The 12,221-nt window shown below is 39.6% G+C and overlaps 1 pseudogene; it reads left to right on the forward strand.

Moving 5' to 3' along the window:
• The first annotated feature begins 5,188 nt into the window (after nucleotides 1-5,188).
• Nucleotides 5,189-7,626, forward strand: LOC117151668 (annotated as a pseudogene).
• Nucleotides 7,627-12,221: the final 4,595 nt, after the last annotated feature.

The raw sequence follows: 12,221 nt of genomic DNA on the forward strand, positions 1-12,221 counted from the left end.
GATTTTCCCTATGCTGGGAATTGATACAGATGTGTTGTGACATCGCTGCGATTTCGTAGCAGTGATATTTTATTATTTGGAACTTGTATAACAATGCTATAAGATGGTCAACAGCTGTTCAAACATACTTGTACGAACCCGCAATAATCTTAAGATACCGTTAATTGCCGTCATCAGATTTAGATTTTTCTTACTATCGAGGCCCTTACTTTATACAATGCATCGTTCAAATCGAGACGCTCCTTGGGATTATTGTTCATTGCGGTAAACCATGGGAAAAGCGAGTTTTCTCATGTGGGATGTTCGAGGAGGACTTCTATCCACGAGCGACCATTGGTGGTGGGCGGACAGCATCCATCACTAGATTTCCTTATAGATCTCACCGTCAGCGATCATCTCCGATAGAACACACCTTAAGGTGCTACTAACTCATCGAATCGACGAAACCTGAACATGCGTGCTACTATTCGCTCTAAACACTCCTACATTTCTCGCAGAACTACGCACAGACACTCAAGTCTCGAAAGTTGTTGGAATTAAAGAATATATTTAAACTATTAATTCAGTGTTACAATCATTTAAACCATTCCTGTTATCTTTACCGAAATATGGAATCGGCTGAGTAGTGGCGTCGCGATACAGTTGAACATGGAGAAATAAAAAAAATTATCAATTTGCTCCTTCAAACTTAATTTTACTGAAATACGTGACAAGCTTCCGAGTTGTTAAGACTTCGTCCATTATAGCGTTATTTTATGATTATCGAACTTAGTAAAACGCCAGTTACTTGCTTGCGAGTTACAGTATTGTTTTATAGTAATGATATGTCAGGCGTATTGCATTTATTTAAAGAAACAGTCTAATTATAATTAACTTTGTAAGAATGAATATGACATTTATAGAATTATCGATCAAGTACATATTTTCTTAGTTTCAACTGATTTGCTGATCTCTGTTTTCACTGTTTTTCTTGTAATTTTCTATTACGGAAAGTTTAAAACACAAGTAAACATCAAGTGTTTTCACAGGTTACGTTTAAAAGTGAAATTATCTTCGAATTAAAAAAACTTCAATCACTCGTCATTACCTAGCAATACGATGTTATGATTTCGATATTCTTAGTTTGATTGTAATCTTGTTCGACAATAATGTGTATTTGTTTATAAATATATTGCAATACTAAAGCAATTACACGTGTCATATCTCTTATTTCCTTTAAATTTTGTGTTTTTAATTCCACTTCCCGACAGTTGTGACTCGCGCAATTCGCGAATCATGACGTATTCCTTTCGCGGCTCGCGTTACGCCTCGCGCGGCCGCGAGACGTGACAATGTACATTTCAATAAACAAAATTCTGTTCTATTATGCTTCGATTCAAAATCGTTTGCTTCCTCTAAAAATTGTTCTGTTGATGTTCTGTTTACAAAGCAGCTATATCACCTGATGTTATTCAGGCGCCTTTGCCGGCGCGTTATACCCGTACCCCATTCGCATACATACTTAATTATAACGTGCAACTTTCACTGATAACGAGAGCAACATTCCAGAAGCGACGTCTTCTGAATATTTAGAAGGTATTCGTGTTTCATGTCGAAGCAGTCGTATAGAGGCAGTTACACGTAGGGACCCTCTTGCGAACGAGCGTGAAAACGCCTTGGTTTCCTGCTCTTTTTTCTCGTCGTCGCAGCTTTGCTCCTAATTTGCACAATTTTAAAAAATACTTCTGACGCGAGCCTCGTAGGCGCGCATTACGAATAATCGTTACCGTGGTAACAGTGGCCTGTTTCTCTGCTAAAATACACGGCGGATTTCCCGGTTAGAAAAGAAACTGAATCATAATAGGATCGTCCTAACAAACCATAGTAAGTTTTTTTCTTTCCTTTATCTTTCTTCTTGAACCATTGTTTAATAGTTGCTTGCTGACATGTATTCATGTCAACGGAGTAATTTTTAGTCTGATTGTCTGTTCTTGCATGGAATATAACGGTAAGTTGTTATCCTGTGACGTTGTGAACCTCGTTTTCTGAATTGGTGTGTGGAAATTTAAGACGCAAGAAATTAGCTAATTCTATTCCGTGAGAATGGGAATTAAAACAACGCAATGTGTCGTTTCCTAAAAAAGCTTACATTATACTATGCAACGCTTGAACTACTAGAAATAAGCTAAATATATGTTTATTATCAATGTGATAGAATTATCAGGATTGTAAAAATCAGAATTATAGAAATCGGGATTACTAGTGATCTCTATTTTGTATGATAAATTTATTGAAAGATGGTTTTATTTACAATGGTTAAACAGGAAAAAATGTCTATTTAATTTGAATTTAATGCAGTAATGTGATATAATTAACAGAACACGCACGTGTTCCGTAACTGTCCGTGATCATGGTCACGTACTCCTTCTTTCCAGTAAACTATTTGACTGAATGACCCGAGGCATATTGATGGGCCCCATGGCCCATGGAAGTTTCCCACCCCGTTGAGCCTGTCGACACTGACGCTTTCTAGTAACACTGTATATATTTCGTCGGGACATTTTGCGACAAATTTAAGAAAATAGATCATAAGCTTAGGGACACGACGTTTATCGATTAAGCGTAGGTAACACAACACATGAAGCTAGAAACTTCCTGCCAATATATGTCGTTAAGCTGTCTATACGTAATAGCATCTGAAACAAGCAAAGTGAAATAAACGACGATCTTTGAACGCTGATACGCTTATTTCTGTCTGGATTTAATATCCAGAAACCAGGTCTTTTTATTCGATACAGATTTTCCGAATATAATAATTTGTACGCGTGTACTGAATTGATTTCTGCATTTTTCACATTTTCTTCTGCAACCTAGTTCAGTCTTAATATAACAATATACATCATATTATAATTCTCATCAACATCATGCACGATATACGTTTGGAATGAATTGCACTTTGCGTTTCAGTTTGTTCGCTGTACACCGTGAGTCTGTTAGAACAAATTGCAATGCTCCAGCACGTACGCGTTAACCCGGTTTCGGTGTCATCAGTGTCATCGACATGACAAGTAGGCCATCTTGAATCCTAGTTCCGTTCAGTTCCGTTCGGTTCCGTTCCTTATCATCAGTCTCCCTAAATATTGTCTCCTCTGAGGTATGTACCCACAGTTAGTCGAATTTGCTCTTTCCCGATTTTCCGTTACATCGACGTCAGTACTGTTGTTGCAAAAGATATGACGCGCCATAGTTAATTCAAGCGAAATTCCGGATTTTCAAGTAGACAAATTATCAGAGATATTTAAAAGTGTTGTGGTTATCTGATAAAGGAACACGTGGATGAATGTGGAATAGAAATATATCTGAGTATAAATGTAGGAATAGCATAAGTGCAGTGTATGCTACTCCAGCGCACTATGGCAGCGTTACATTACAACACAACTCCGAGGCTATGGGCCTATAGGTATTTATATTATTACGAAATCTGGCCTGACTATACCTCGCTGCACTAACCCGATCATAATATATGAAAGCATGTTCCTAAAAAGGCTATGAGGCTGAAAGACACTTCTTATTGATTTAGTGGTAGATAATTTTTTATGGCTACAAAGGCCAGGAGAACTAAGTTATAGTGCAGATGTAGAATTTTCCTAGAAGTAAGGCTTACATCAACAAAAGGTAAAGAATCCCGTATGGTGTAGACTTTTATGTATTGTAGTCTCCTGAAAAAGCCGTTGAGATAATTTCGATGAACTACAGATAGTGAACAAATGAAAGGCCCCTACCGAGCCTGGTAGGATGGGACATTCCAATGGGCCAAGCGGGCCAACTATATGCCCGTGTCCCTTTAGGAGAATAGGTAATCGAAAAAGGTGCGCCCAACCGTCATGGGTCACCAACAGCTGCAAGATACATGTACATGGTAGGGGAACCGTGGAATAAAAGGACGTTTTGGTGGAGAGAATACTCAGTTACGAGTAAGTTGTGACTAGTTGCAGTCACAAGTTAGTCGTTATACATTAGTCGTGGAATATTTGTTAGTATTGAGTTGTTACTCAGAAATTGACTAGTTGTACAAATTTAGTTGTTTTAGTTGTATTGCATTACTGCATCAAGAAATAACTCTAGTTAAACAATCATCGTTTCAATCATTATAAATACATCAAATAAATAGAGATCACTATATTTGCGGGAGCTCGAGTGGAAAAGGAACAAAAAGGAAAGCGAAATCTTTAACAGAATTATTCGTGCAGTAATTGTGAAAATGAATTGAAGTCGAGTTAAATCTTTATTCGCAATAAGCGATGGATCAAACGCGGATAACACCATCATTGATGTCGAAGAAAGAAACATTGTTTACGATAAGCTGACGCGAATCGAAACAATGAAAGTTGCCGAGTTGAAAGATAAACTCAAGAAACGAAGATTGAAAAGAATTCGTAAGAAGGAAGAGCTGCAAGAGCGTCTAAGAGCTTTCATCGCCTTGGCGATTGAGCATGGCGAGTACGAAGAAGAGAAAGAAGATGTCGAAGAGCGCGACGTGTTCGAAACGCGCGTTCGAATCGACAGCAGGAGCGCACTCGTCTTTAACTTTCAAGGACGTCCTGTAAGAGGCCATGAAGGAAAACGCGAAGATGAAAAGCAAGCGAGTCGAAGAAGGATCCAAGAGGATGGAACGCGATGGAGCTTTCTGTGCGGAAGTAAAAATCACCTAAGTAAGTGCGAAGCTGCCTAATGAAAAGCAGAGTTGCCAGGTTTTTCAAATGCCAGAAGTACGGGCATATCACATCGCAATTTAACGATGTAAGTCCCCTAAGAATGCATGTAGTGTGTCGCACTCATTAGAGAAAAGCGTTATAGAGACGTTAAGATCGGAGATTGCAATTTGACCGCATTGATAAACACCGGTATCGATCAGTGCGAGCGGATCAATACGTCAGTCTCAATCTGACTTTGCAAGCTCGATCGTGGTCGAAAAAGGAAACGGATCTCTTGGTGTTTTTATTGGAAAAAGTAGGAAAGAATGCAAGGCAGTTGTAGTTTCCACGAATCTTTTTCGTGGCGAGGATACCGTCGTCATAAACAAAAATAAATTAGATGTATCAGTTATTCTGGAATTTGAGTGGGCTTTGGTACGACACAGATAGCACATAAGTCCTTTTTGGGAAGTTGGAAATTCCTACCTCCCTAGTTATAAAACTTATAGTGCGTCAAGAGGTTGCCTGCCACCCGGAGTGGTCGACGGGTCCGCTCTAAAGTTAGACATAAACACCAGATGGGATACACTCACGACGGTAGGATAGTTACCAGATTGTATAGGAATAGATTTCCTCCTCAAAGGAGATATGGCTAGAAAAGCACCTCCTGGACGGAGAGCTAGAATATAAGGACCAGGCGCTTCAAGATGAGTATTCAGTCTTCAACACACACTCGGCAAGAGAAGCTCATCATGCACCAGCCTTAGTAGAAACTCCTTACGCACTGCTGCGTTTCTAGTAAACAGTGTAAATAAACCAAGTAGACACAACATTACTCTACATCTTTAATCTTCCGCCACTTTCAGCATTAATGGCATTCAAGGTTCGCGATATCCACCGACCAGTCGCAACCTGGCTGATCGCCACATCGCCACATAGTTGGTAATAGCAACATCGGTTACAACGGACATAACCGCGGTAGCTTCTGATAGAGACAACATGGACGGTTGCGAAGTGGATTTCGTAGAATTCACGGAGTATCCTGTGAAACGTACAATCGAAGAAACAAAATCCAGCACGAGTATGTCGGAAAAACGCGACTGTAAAACGTCGAAAGGATCCTGAATAATACCCGTAAGTCCACCAGTCACTAAAAACTACGTCACGCTTGTCAACAGCCTACAATACGCTAAACCACAGAGATCGTGGTCGAATGTGGAACCGGAAAATCCCGAGGTTGTCCATTGTTGAAGCAAAATGAAAAGATCCGAGAACCTTGGCGTCTCCGTAGAAAAGAAAAAAGATGTTGGACCTTTCTACGTGATTTCGAAGATGGATGTAAATGTAGTGGCAGCCAAATCGAAGCAGTTTCGAATGGGTGCCGAGATCGTTGAGGCTCGTGGATGTGGACTGCGTGGTATGTTGATTGTTGCTGGAAACCATAGAATTGCAAATAGCGAAAGAACCGACTTTAGCTTTCTGCGATGAACTAGGTGACACGTCGAGCAATATTCTTGTACGCACTCGAAACAACTTCAAGATGTCGGCGCTGAAACAGGAGAAAACGAATCAGCCGATACCCTATCTCGGTTAAGATCATAGGGGTGGTTCGAATGATATTAACACTGAATTAAGAATTTAAATACGACTCTTTGTTTCCGACAACTTTTAAAATCTGGAAAGTGCGTTTAGACCGATGAGTTGTTAACAAATGAAGTTCGGAGATTGTGAGGTCGAGGAGCAAAACTACTGATCGGTGTGCCTGGAACACGAGACAGGCGGATTCGTTTATTACAATTTTCATCGAGGAAGTGAGGACAACGGTCATTGCTGCTAATTGGAAAACTGGTAGATAAGGATGGGATGGACACTTTTCCCGTTCTTTACCGTGACAAGCAATAAGGAGCGTCTCAACGTTAAGGATGCGTGGTATAAATTAAGGGCTTCGAAAGTAAGTAAAAATCTAAATGTTGATGACAATAGACTTGGTCGCAGTAAACAGGAGTTTAGGCACGGCAATTAACGGTTCCTTCGGATTATTGCGAGTCCGAGCAAGTATGTTTGAACTGATGATATATGTTGATATAGTTGATGATATATGTTGGGGTCATAAGACATAACAATAGTATGTATACGAAGTTTTAGGTATATTCTTCTTGATTTTTATTACATATACTTATAGATCAGGTATATCAATCTCCATTATATAATTGTTTGCCTTTCTTCCTTCCTTCGTTAATTACTTTCATCTTTTGGATTCACTCTCATATTTAATTTTCCGGTTGTTTCCAGAAATGGAAGGAGGCTCTCCTTTCGTTAATATATGTATATGTATTGCCTGGTGTAGTAGAAAAGAGAAACCATGAATAAGAGCGCTGAGATATTGGATGTATGCAATAGAATTTAATTTTCTGAAGATGTGAAACATATGGTTTCTAATTTCTTTGTCTCGATGCAAGGAACAAATTTCCATCATATGTTTAAGTGAATTTGTTTTCTCTTTCATTTAATAGTTGTTAGACTGTGAATGTTTATAGGTTTATGAGAAATTTAAAAGTAAAATATCCTCCAGAATACATATAGTGATAGCGATATACAAAATACATACATATGTGTATACGATTATACATTAATACGATTACTATTTGTGGAGAATCGCGTTGTTTCGTAGCTGTTCAGCGTTTGAAGCGACAGTTCGTTTCGATATCATTCCCGATTTTGATTCTCGGCCGCCCAGCTGGCCATCGCATGATTAACGCAATGAAACGAAAATGCTGGAACGGAGCAGCCTACGTTTTGTGTTCGATCGATTGTCAAGCTACTTTTGCAGACAATGTTTCTCAGGAGTGAAATTCGTTTGCATCGTCGGATACGTTCGATCTTTGAACCGAGGAAGACTGTTCTCGTGAACGATGCTCGTTCTTCCATGTGGATTCCGAATGCGTTCTAGAAATAGATATATTTTAACGTATTGAGGAAATTACTCTTTTTTTAATCGTTTTTTCTGAGACTATTAGGAAACAATTAACATACGTGCATTTAACTGCAATGAACAGAATTAGCAATAAAAATGAAAGTAATGAATATGAATAATACTATAGAATTTTATATAGATTGCTTGTTCGTAGTTTCTTCCGAAGAATTCTTTTTCATGGAAGGAATAATTACATACATGCTATCTAGTTCCTTATAAATACGTTTATTAGATCCACGCAATTATCGATGTAACCGCGTGTTGCATGTAGTTTATTCACTCCGCTCGTTTAAGTGAATTTGTGTTCTCTTTCATTTAATAGTTGTTAGACTGCGAATGTTTATAAGTTTATGAGAAATTTAAAAGTAAAATATCCTCCAGAATACATATAGTGATAGCGATATACAAAATACATACATATGTGTATACGATTATACATTAATACGATTACTATTTGTGGAGAATCGCGTTGTTTCGTAGCTGTTCAGCGTTTGAAGCGACAGTTCGTTTCGATATCATTCCCGATTTTGATTCTCGGCCGCCCAGCTGGCCATCGCATGATTAACGCAATGAAACGAAAATGCTGGAACGGAACAGCCTACGTTCTGTGTTCGATCGATTGTCAGGCTACTTTTGCAAAGAATGTTTCCCAGTAGTGAAATTCGTTTGAATCGTCGGATACGTTCGATCTTTGAACCGAGGAAGACTGATCTCGTGAACGATGCTCGTCCTTCCATGTGGATTCCGAATGCGTTCTAGAAATAGATATATTTTAACGTATTGAGGAAATTACTCTTTTTTTAATCGTTTTTTCTGAGATTATTAGGAAACAATTAAGATACGTGCATTTAACTGCAATGAACAGAATTAGCAATAAAAATGAAAGTAATGAATATGAATAATACTATAGAATTTTATATAGAGTGCTTGTTCGTAGTTTCTTCCGAAGAATTCTTTTTCATGGAAGGAATAATTACATACATGCTATCTAGTTCCTTATAAATACGTTTATTAGACCCACGCAATTATCGATGTAACCGCGTATTGTAGTTTATTCACTCTGCTACCAAGAAAGCCGGCACAGTCCGGTGACGAAGCTGGATTCGCGGATGAACGTGTTTGCGAGCACATTGAATGAAGCGCGGTTGCAGCTGCGTCAATCGCTTTTCCGCGTCCAAAGCTGTTGCTTCGATTCATCGAGTCAAGTTTCTAAGATCGTGTGAAAGTAACCATTACGATCTTTCTGTGATCAAGAATGCTGCTTATTCTAAACAATTTAACGAGACGGTAGATGAAAGCTCGATCAATTTAGTTTACATTACTCTTGCTCTAAAATTTCTTAACTCTAAAATTTCTTACAAAAACTTGGTAAGAGCATTTGTCAGGACTGGATGCTGCCGTTTTGAAATTTTTATAACAAGAACATTGTACGAAAACATTGTTGCATTTTTGTATATTCTTGATTGAGATTCTCCTACTTTCTTGGTGCCCATTGCTCCTATGTAATTTAGGTAAATGTTTTATAACGGTTTAACGTGTAGCAGTTTTTGGACGTAAAAAGATTTTCGCTTCTAGTTTTCGTCATTATGCAATAGCTGTATCAATAAGTTCATACATATTACTAATTTCGTTTCTTTCCTTTGTAACATGCTTTTTCTTTAACCGTGCTGTTTCGAGTCACTTGTGACCTGATCGTACTTTTCTATCGCTAACAAACTTAAATTTTAGTAAAAAAAGAAATATTATAGGAACTACGGCAAAATTAGAGACTACGGGGAGCCCGTACTGCCCCTTCTATGCCTGAGAATGATAGTACGGGCCCTTGGCGCATAGTAAACGGCTATTCCACCCAGAAGGCTGTGTTCGCACCCTAGTCGCAATGTCCTAATTCCCACGTCCTTCCTTTGAGCCTCCTGGAGGTCCCGATCCCACGCGTAGCCTTATTTCGTGGATTTCGATATCCCGCCTTTCGGATATGTAATGTTTTTCGTGTCCGGGAACACAGCCAGATTCTATAGATGTATGATATGGCTCTCCAATATGTGTGATTCTTCAGTCTTTAAAAACGGAGCATTTAAACTCCACGATCCTAAAACTAACTTAGATCTAGTAATCACAAATGTTTGCTTCGGCGGGAACATCTCATTCTGCCCACGGACATGACCGCTGACGCGTGGTTTGTTTTGATCGCTCCTCCCCTCCAGTCCCGGACAAGGCCCATCGGTTGGAATTGTGTAAACCAGAAAAATTACGACTAGGATTTGAACACGGGTCCTTTGGATTTGTAGCCATACACTATATCCACATCGCCACCGTAGTCATATGATATTTATATTTTAGAACTCATACTTAAGGTTACAAGTCCCAGTCATACATTGCTAGGAATTTCGTTGAAACATTGTAACTCTTATTCTCCGTTGAAACAAAAGCGTGATTTAGATCTAAATTGAATTAAAACTTGTTTCGTACCGAAGCTTCCCTTTACTACACAATTTTACTTTTTTTACTAGAAAATCAAACAAAAAGCATATTATACGATTTCGAGGATTATAACGCGGTCGCAGAAACCTGCCTTCTGTAATCTTTCCTGCTTGTTAATGATGTCACCAATAAAATCAAAATTTGACTTTACTAGATATCAAAATATCTAAAAAAAAGAAAAAAAAAAAAGAAACATAAAATCACCACTAAATCGCACAATTTCCAAGAACTGAAACACATTCTTATAGAAATCTTTCCGTTTCTAAATTTCCCTGCTGGTTAGCAGTACTGTATCGCTCACGCATTCACAGAAATGATGTTTTTTGCCTTGTACAATTAGTCGCATCTCGAAACGATGGCATAAGAGCGAAACAACACGTTTCCCAAGGTGCGTGATAGTTGCCGCGCGGTTGCAGACAGTTTGAAAGAGTCCCTTAATTCGGTATCCCGCCGCGATTTCCGTCTTTTTTTATCCGCTACTGGATAATGCGAGGCTCGGCAAGATGATGGCATCTCTACCTACCAAACACCCCTCCTCTGTCTCTATTCTCTGTCGATACAAGAACAAACCATGGAACCACCTCAAGGCACTACTTCAGTGTTGGTCTTCTCTCTGTTTGTACGTCTCATCTTTTCATCTTCCTATTCGTGATCTTCCATGTCTTTCCATGTTCTCCTCCTGAGCTGTATAGCTATCGTATTTCTCCGACATAGCCCTTGGAATGTCGACCAATATTCTTCTTTAATAACAATCACATCTATAATATTGCTGGTTTAATAACAATCACTTTTATAATATTGCTGGTTGTCAGTATTTTGCGTACGTAGTTTTCCATCAAAGTTCTTTCGCTGATCTACCTGTGGCAATTGAACAAGACATGCTCTACATCATCACCTTCAGCATTACAATTTCAGCATCTTGAGTGTTACGTAGGGCGACACTCTACCTAGAGCAGGCCACACACCGCGGGCGCGACAGGAAGCAGGTGTCCGCTCATCCTTACTGCGTACTCTCAATAGCCTTATGGACCCATCGTAAATCTCAGGAATTTGCTAGCTAAGGCCCTTCAGACCGAACAAATATAAGTGCTAAAAATATAAAATTATATAAGCGTTATTCTATCTTAACCACCCCTATTATCTTAACGGAAATCGGGGGATCGATCAACTCCTGGGGTCGATTATTATAATCGTAACGGGAATTTACGACTCCCGTTGACGTGTTTCTTGCCGATTGCGTCTCCCGCGATTGGTCGAAAATACATTGTGTATGTGATAGGTCTTCGAATTAGCGCCATCTTTTGCGCCCTCTTCAAAATACTCTTTCTCCTCTTTATTGCTATGGCTTTGGCCCATACAAGTGTAGCATAAAGTACTAGTATTCGACCGTTCGTGGAAATACGAAGAAGCAATCACGAAGAAGTTAACAACGTAAAGGCAACTAACTTCTGTGAGGATGATACCGCGGAGGAAACCCAGTGATGGGTGTGTAGAATGCAACGGGACGTAACATCCTCCCGTCGTTGAGACGGCACCGATCAAAATTATCAATGAGTAGAATTGATCGAAGCTTCCATGCCATTCCTCCTCGGTTGCTGGTTATCCGGAGCCGCGCGATCGGTTGGACTTCGCAGTGGTACGAGCCGTCTGACGCCTCGATCCAAGACGCTCGTTGCCGTTTGCACAGCTGTCCAGATGATTCCTTCCTTAATGATGAAACGTTATTTTAACTGCATTGATGGTACGTTATCTTCCCTGAGGATTACGATGGCGCCTTCGCGAATGCCATGACTGCCCTTGCTCCACTTGTTAAGGCCGATCAACTCAGGCAGGTATTCCCGTTACCAACGGCTCCAGAAATAATGTTTGAGTTGATTGATGCTCTACCAACTGGATAACCGGCTTGGTGGAGTCGCCCACAAATCTTGACATTACGTCCCCGTACACTCGTTAGTGTGTCGCCCAATTAGAAAGTGGCCGGGAGTGAGGACAGGGAGATCATTTGGATCTGAGGATATTGGAGTCAGTGGGCAGGCGTTTAAAATGGCTTCGATCTCAATGATAAGGGTGTTGAGGTGTTCGAAAGTTAATAG

Source organism: Bombus impatiens, unplaced genomic scaffold (genome assembly GCF_000188095.3).
Source record: "Bombus impatiens unplaced genomic scaffold, BIMP_2.2 scf_0359, whole genome shotgun sequence".
NCBI classification, from domain to species: domain Eukaryota; kingdom Metazoa; phylum Arthropoda; class Insecta; order Hymenoptera; family Apidae; genus Bombus; species Bombus impatiens.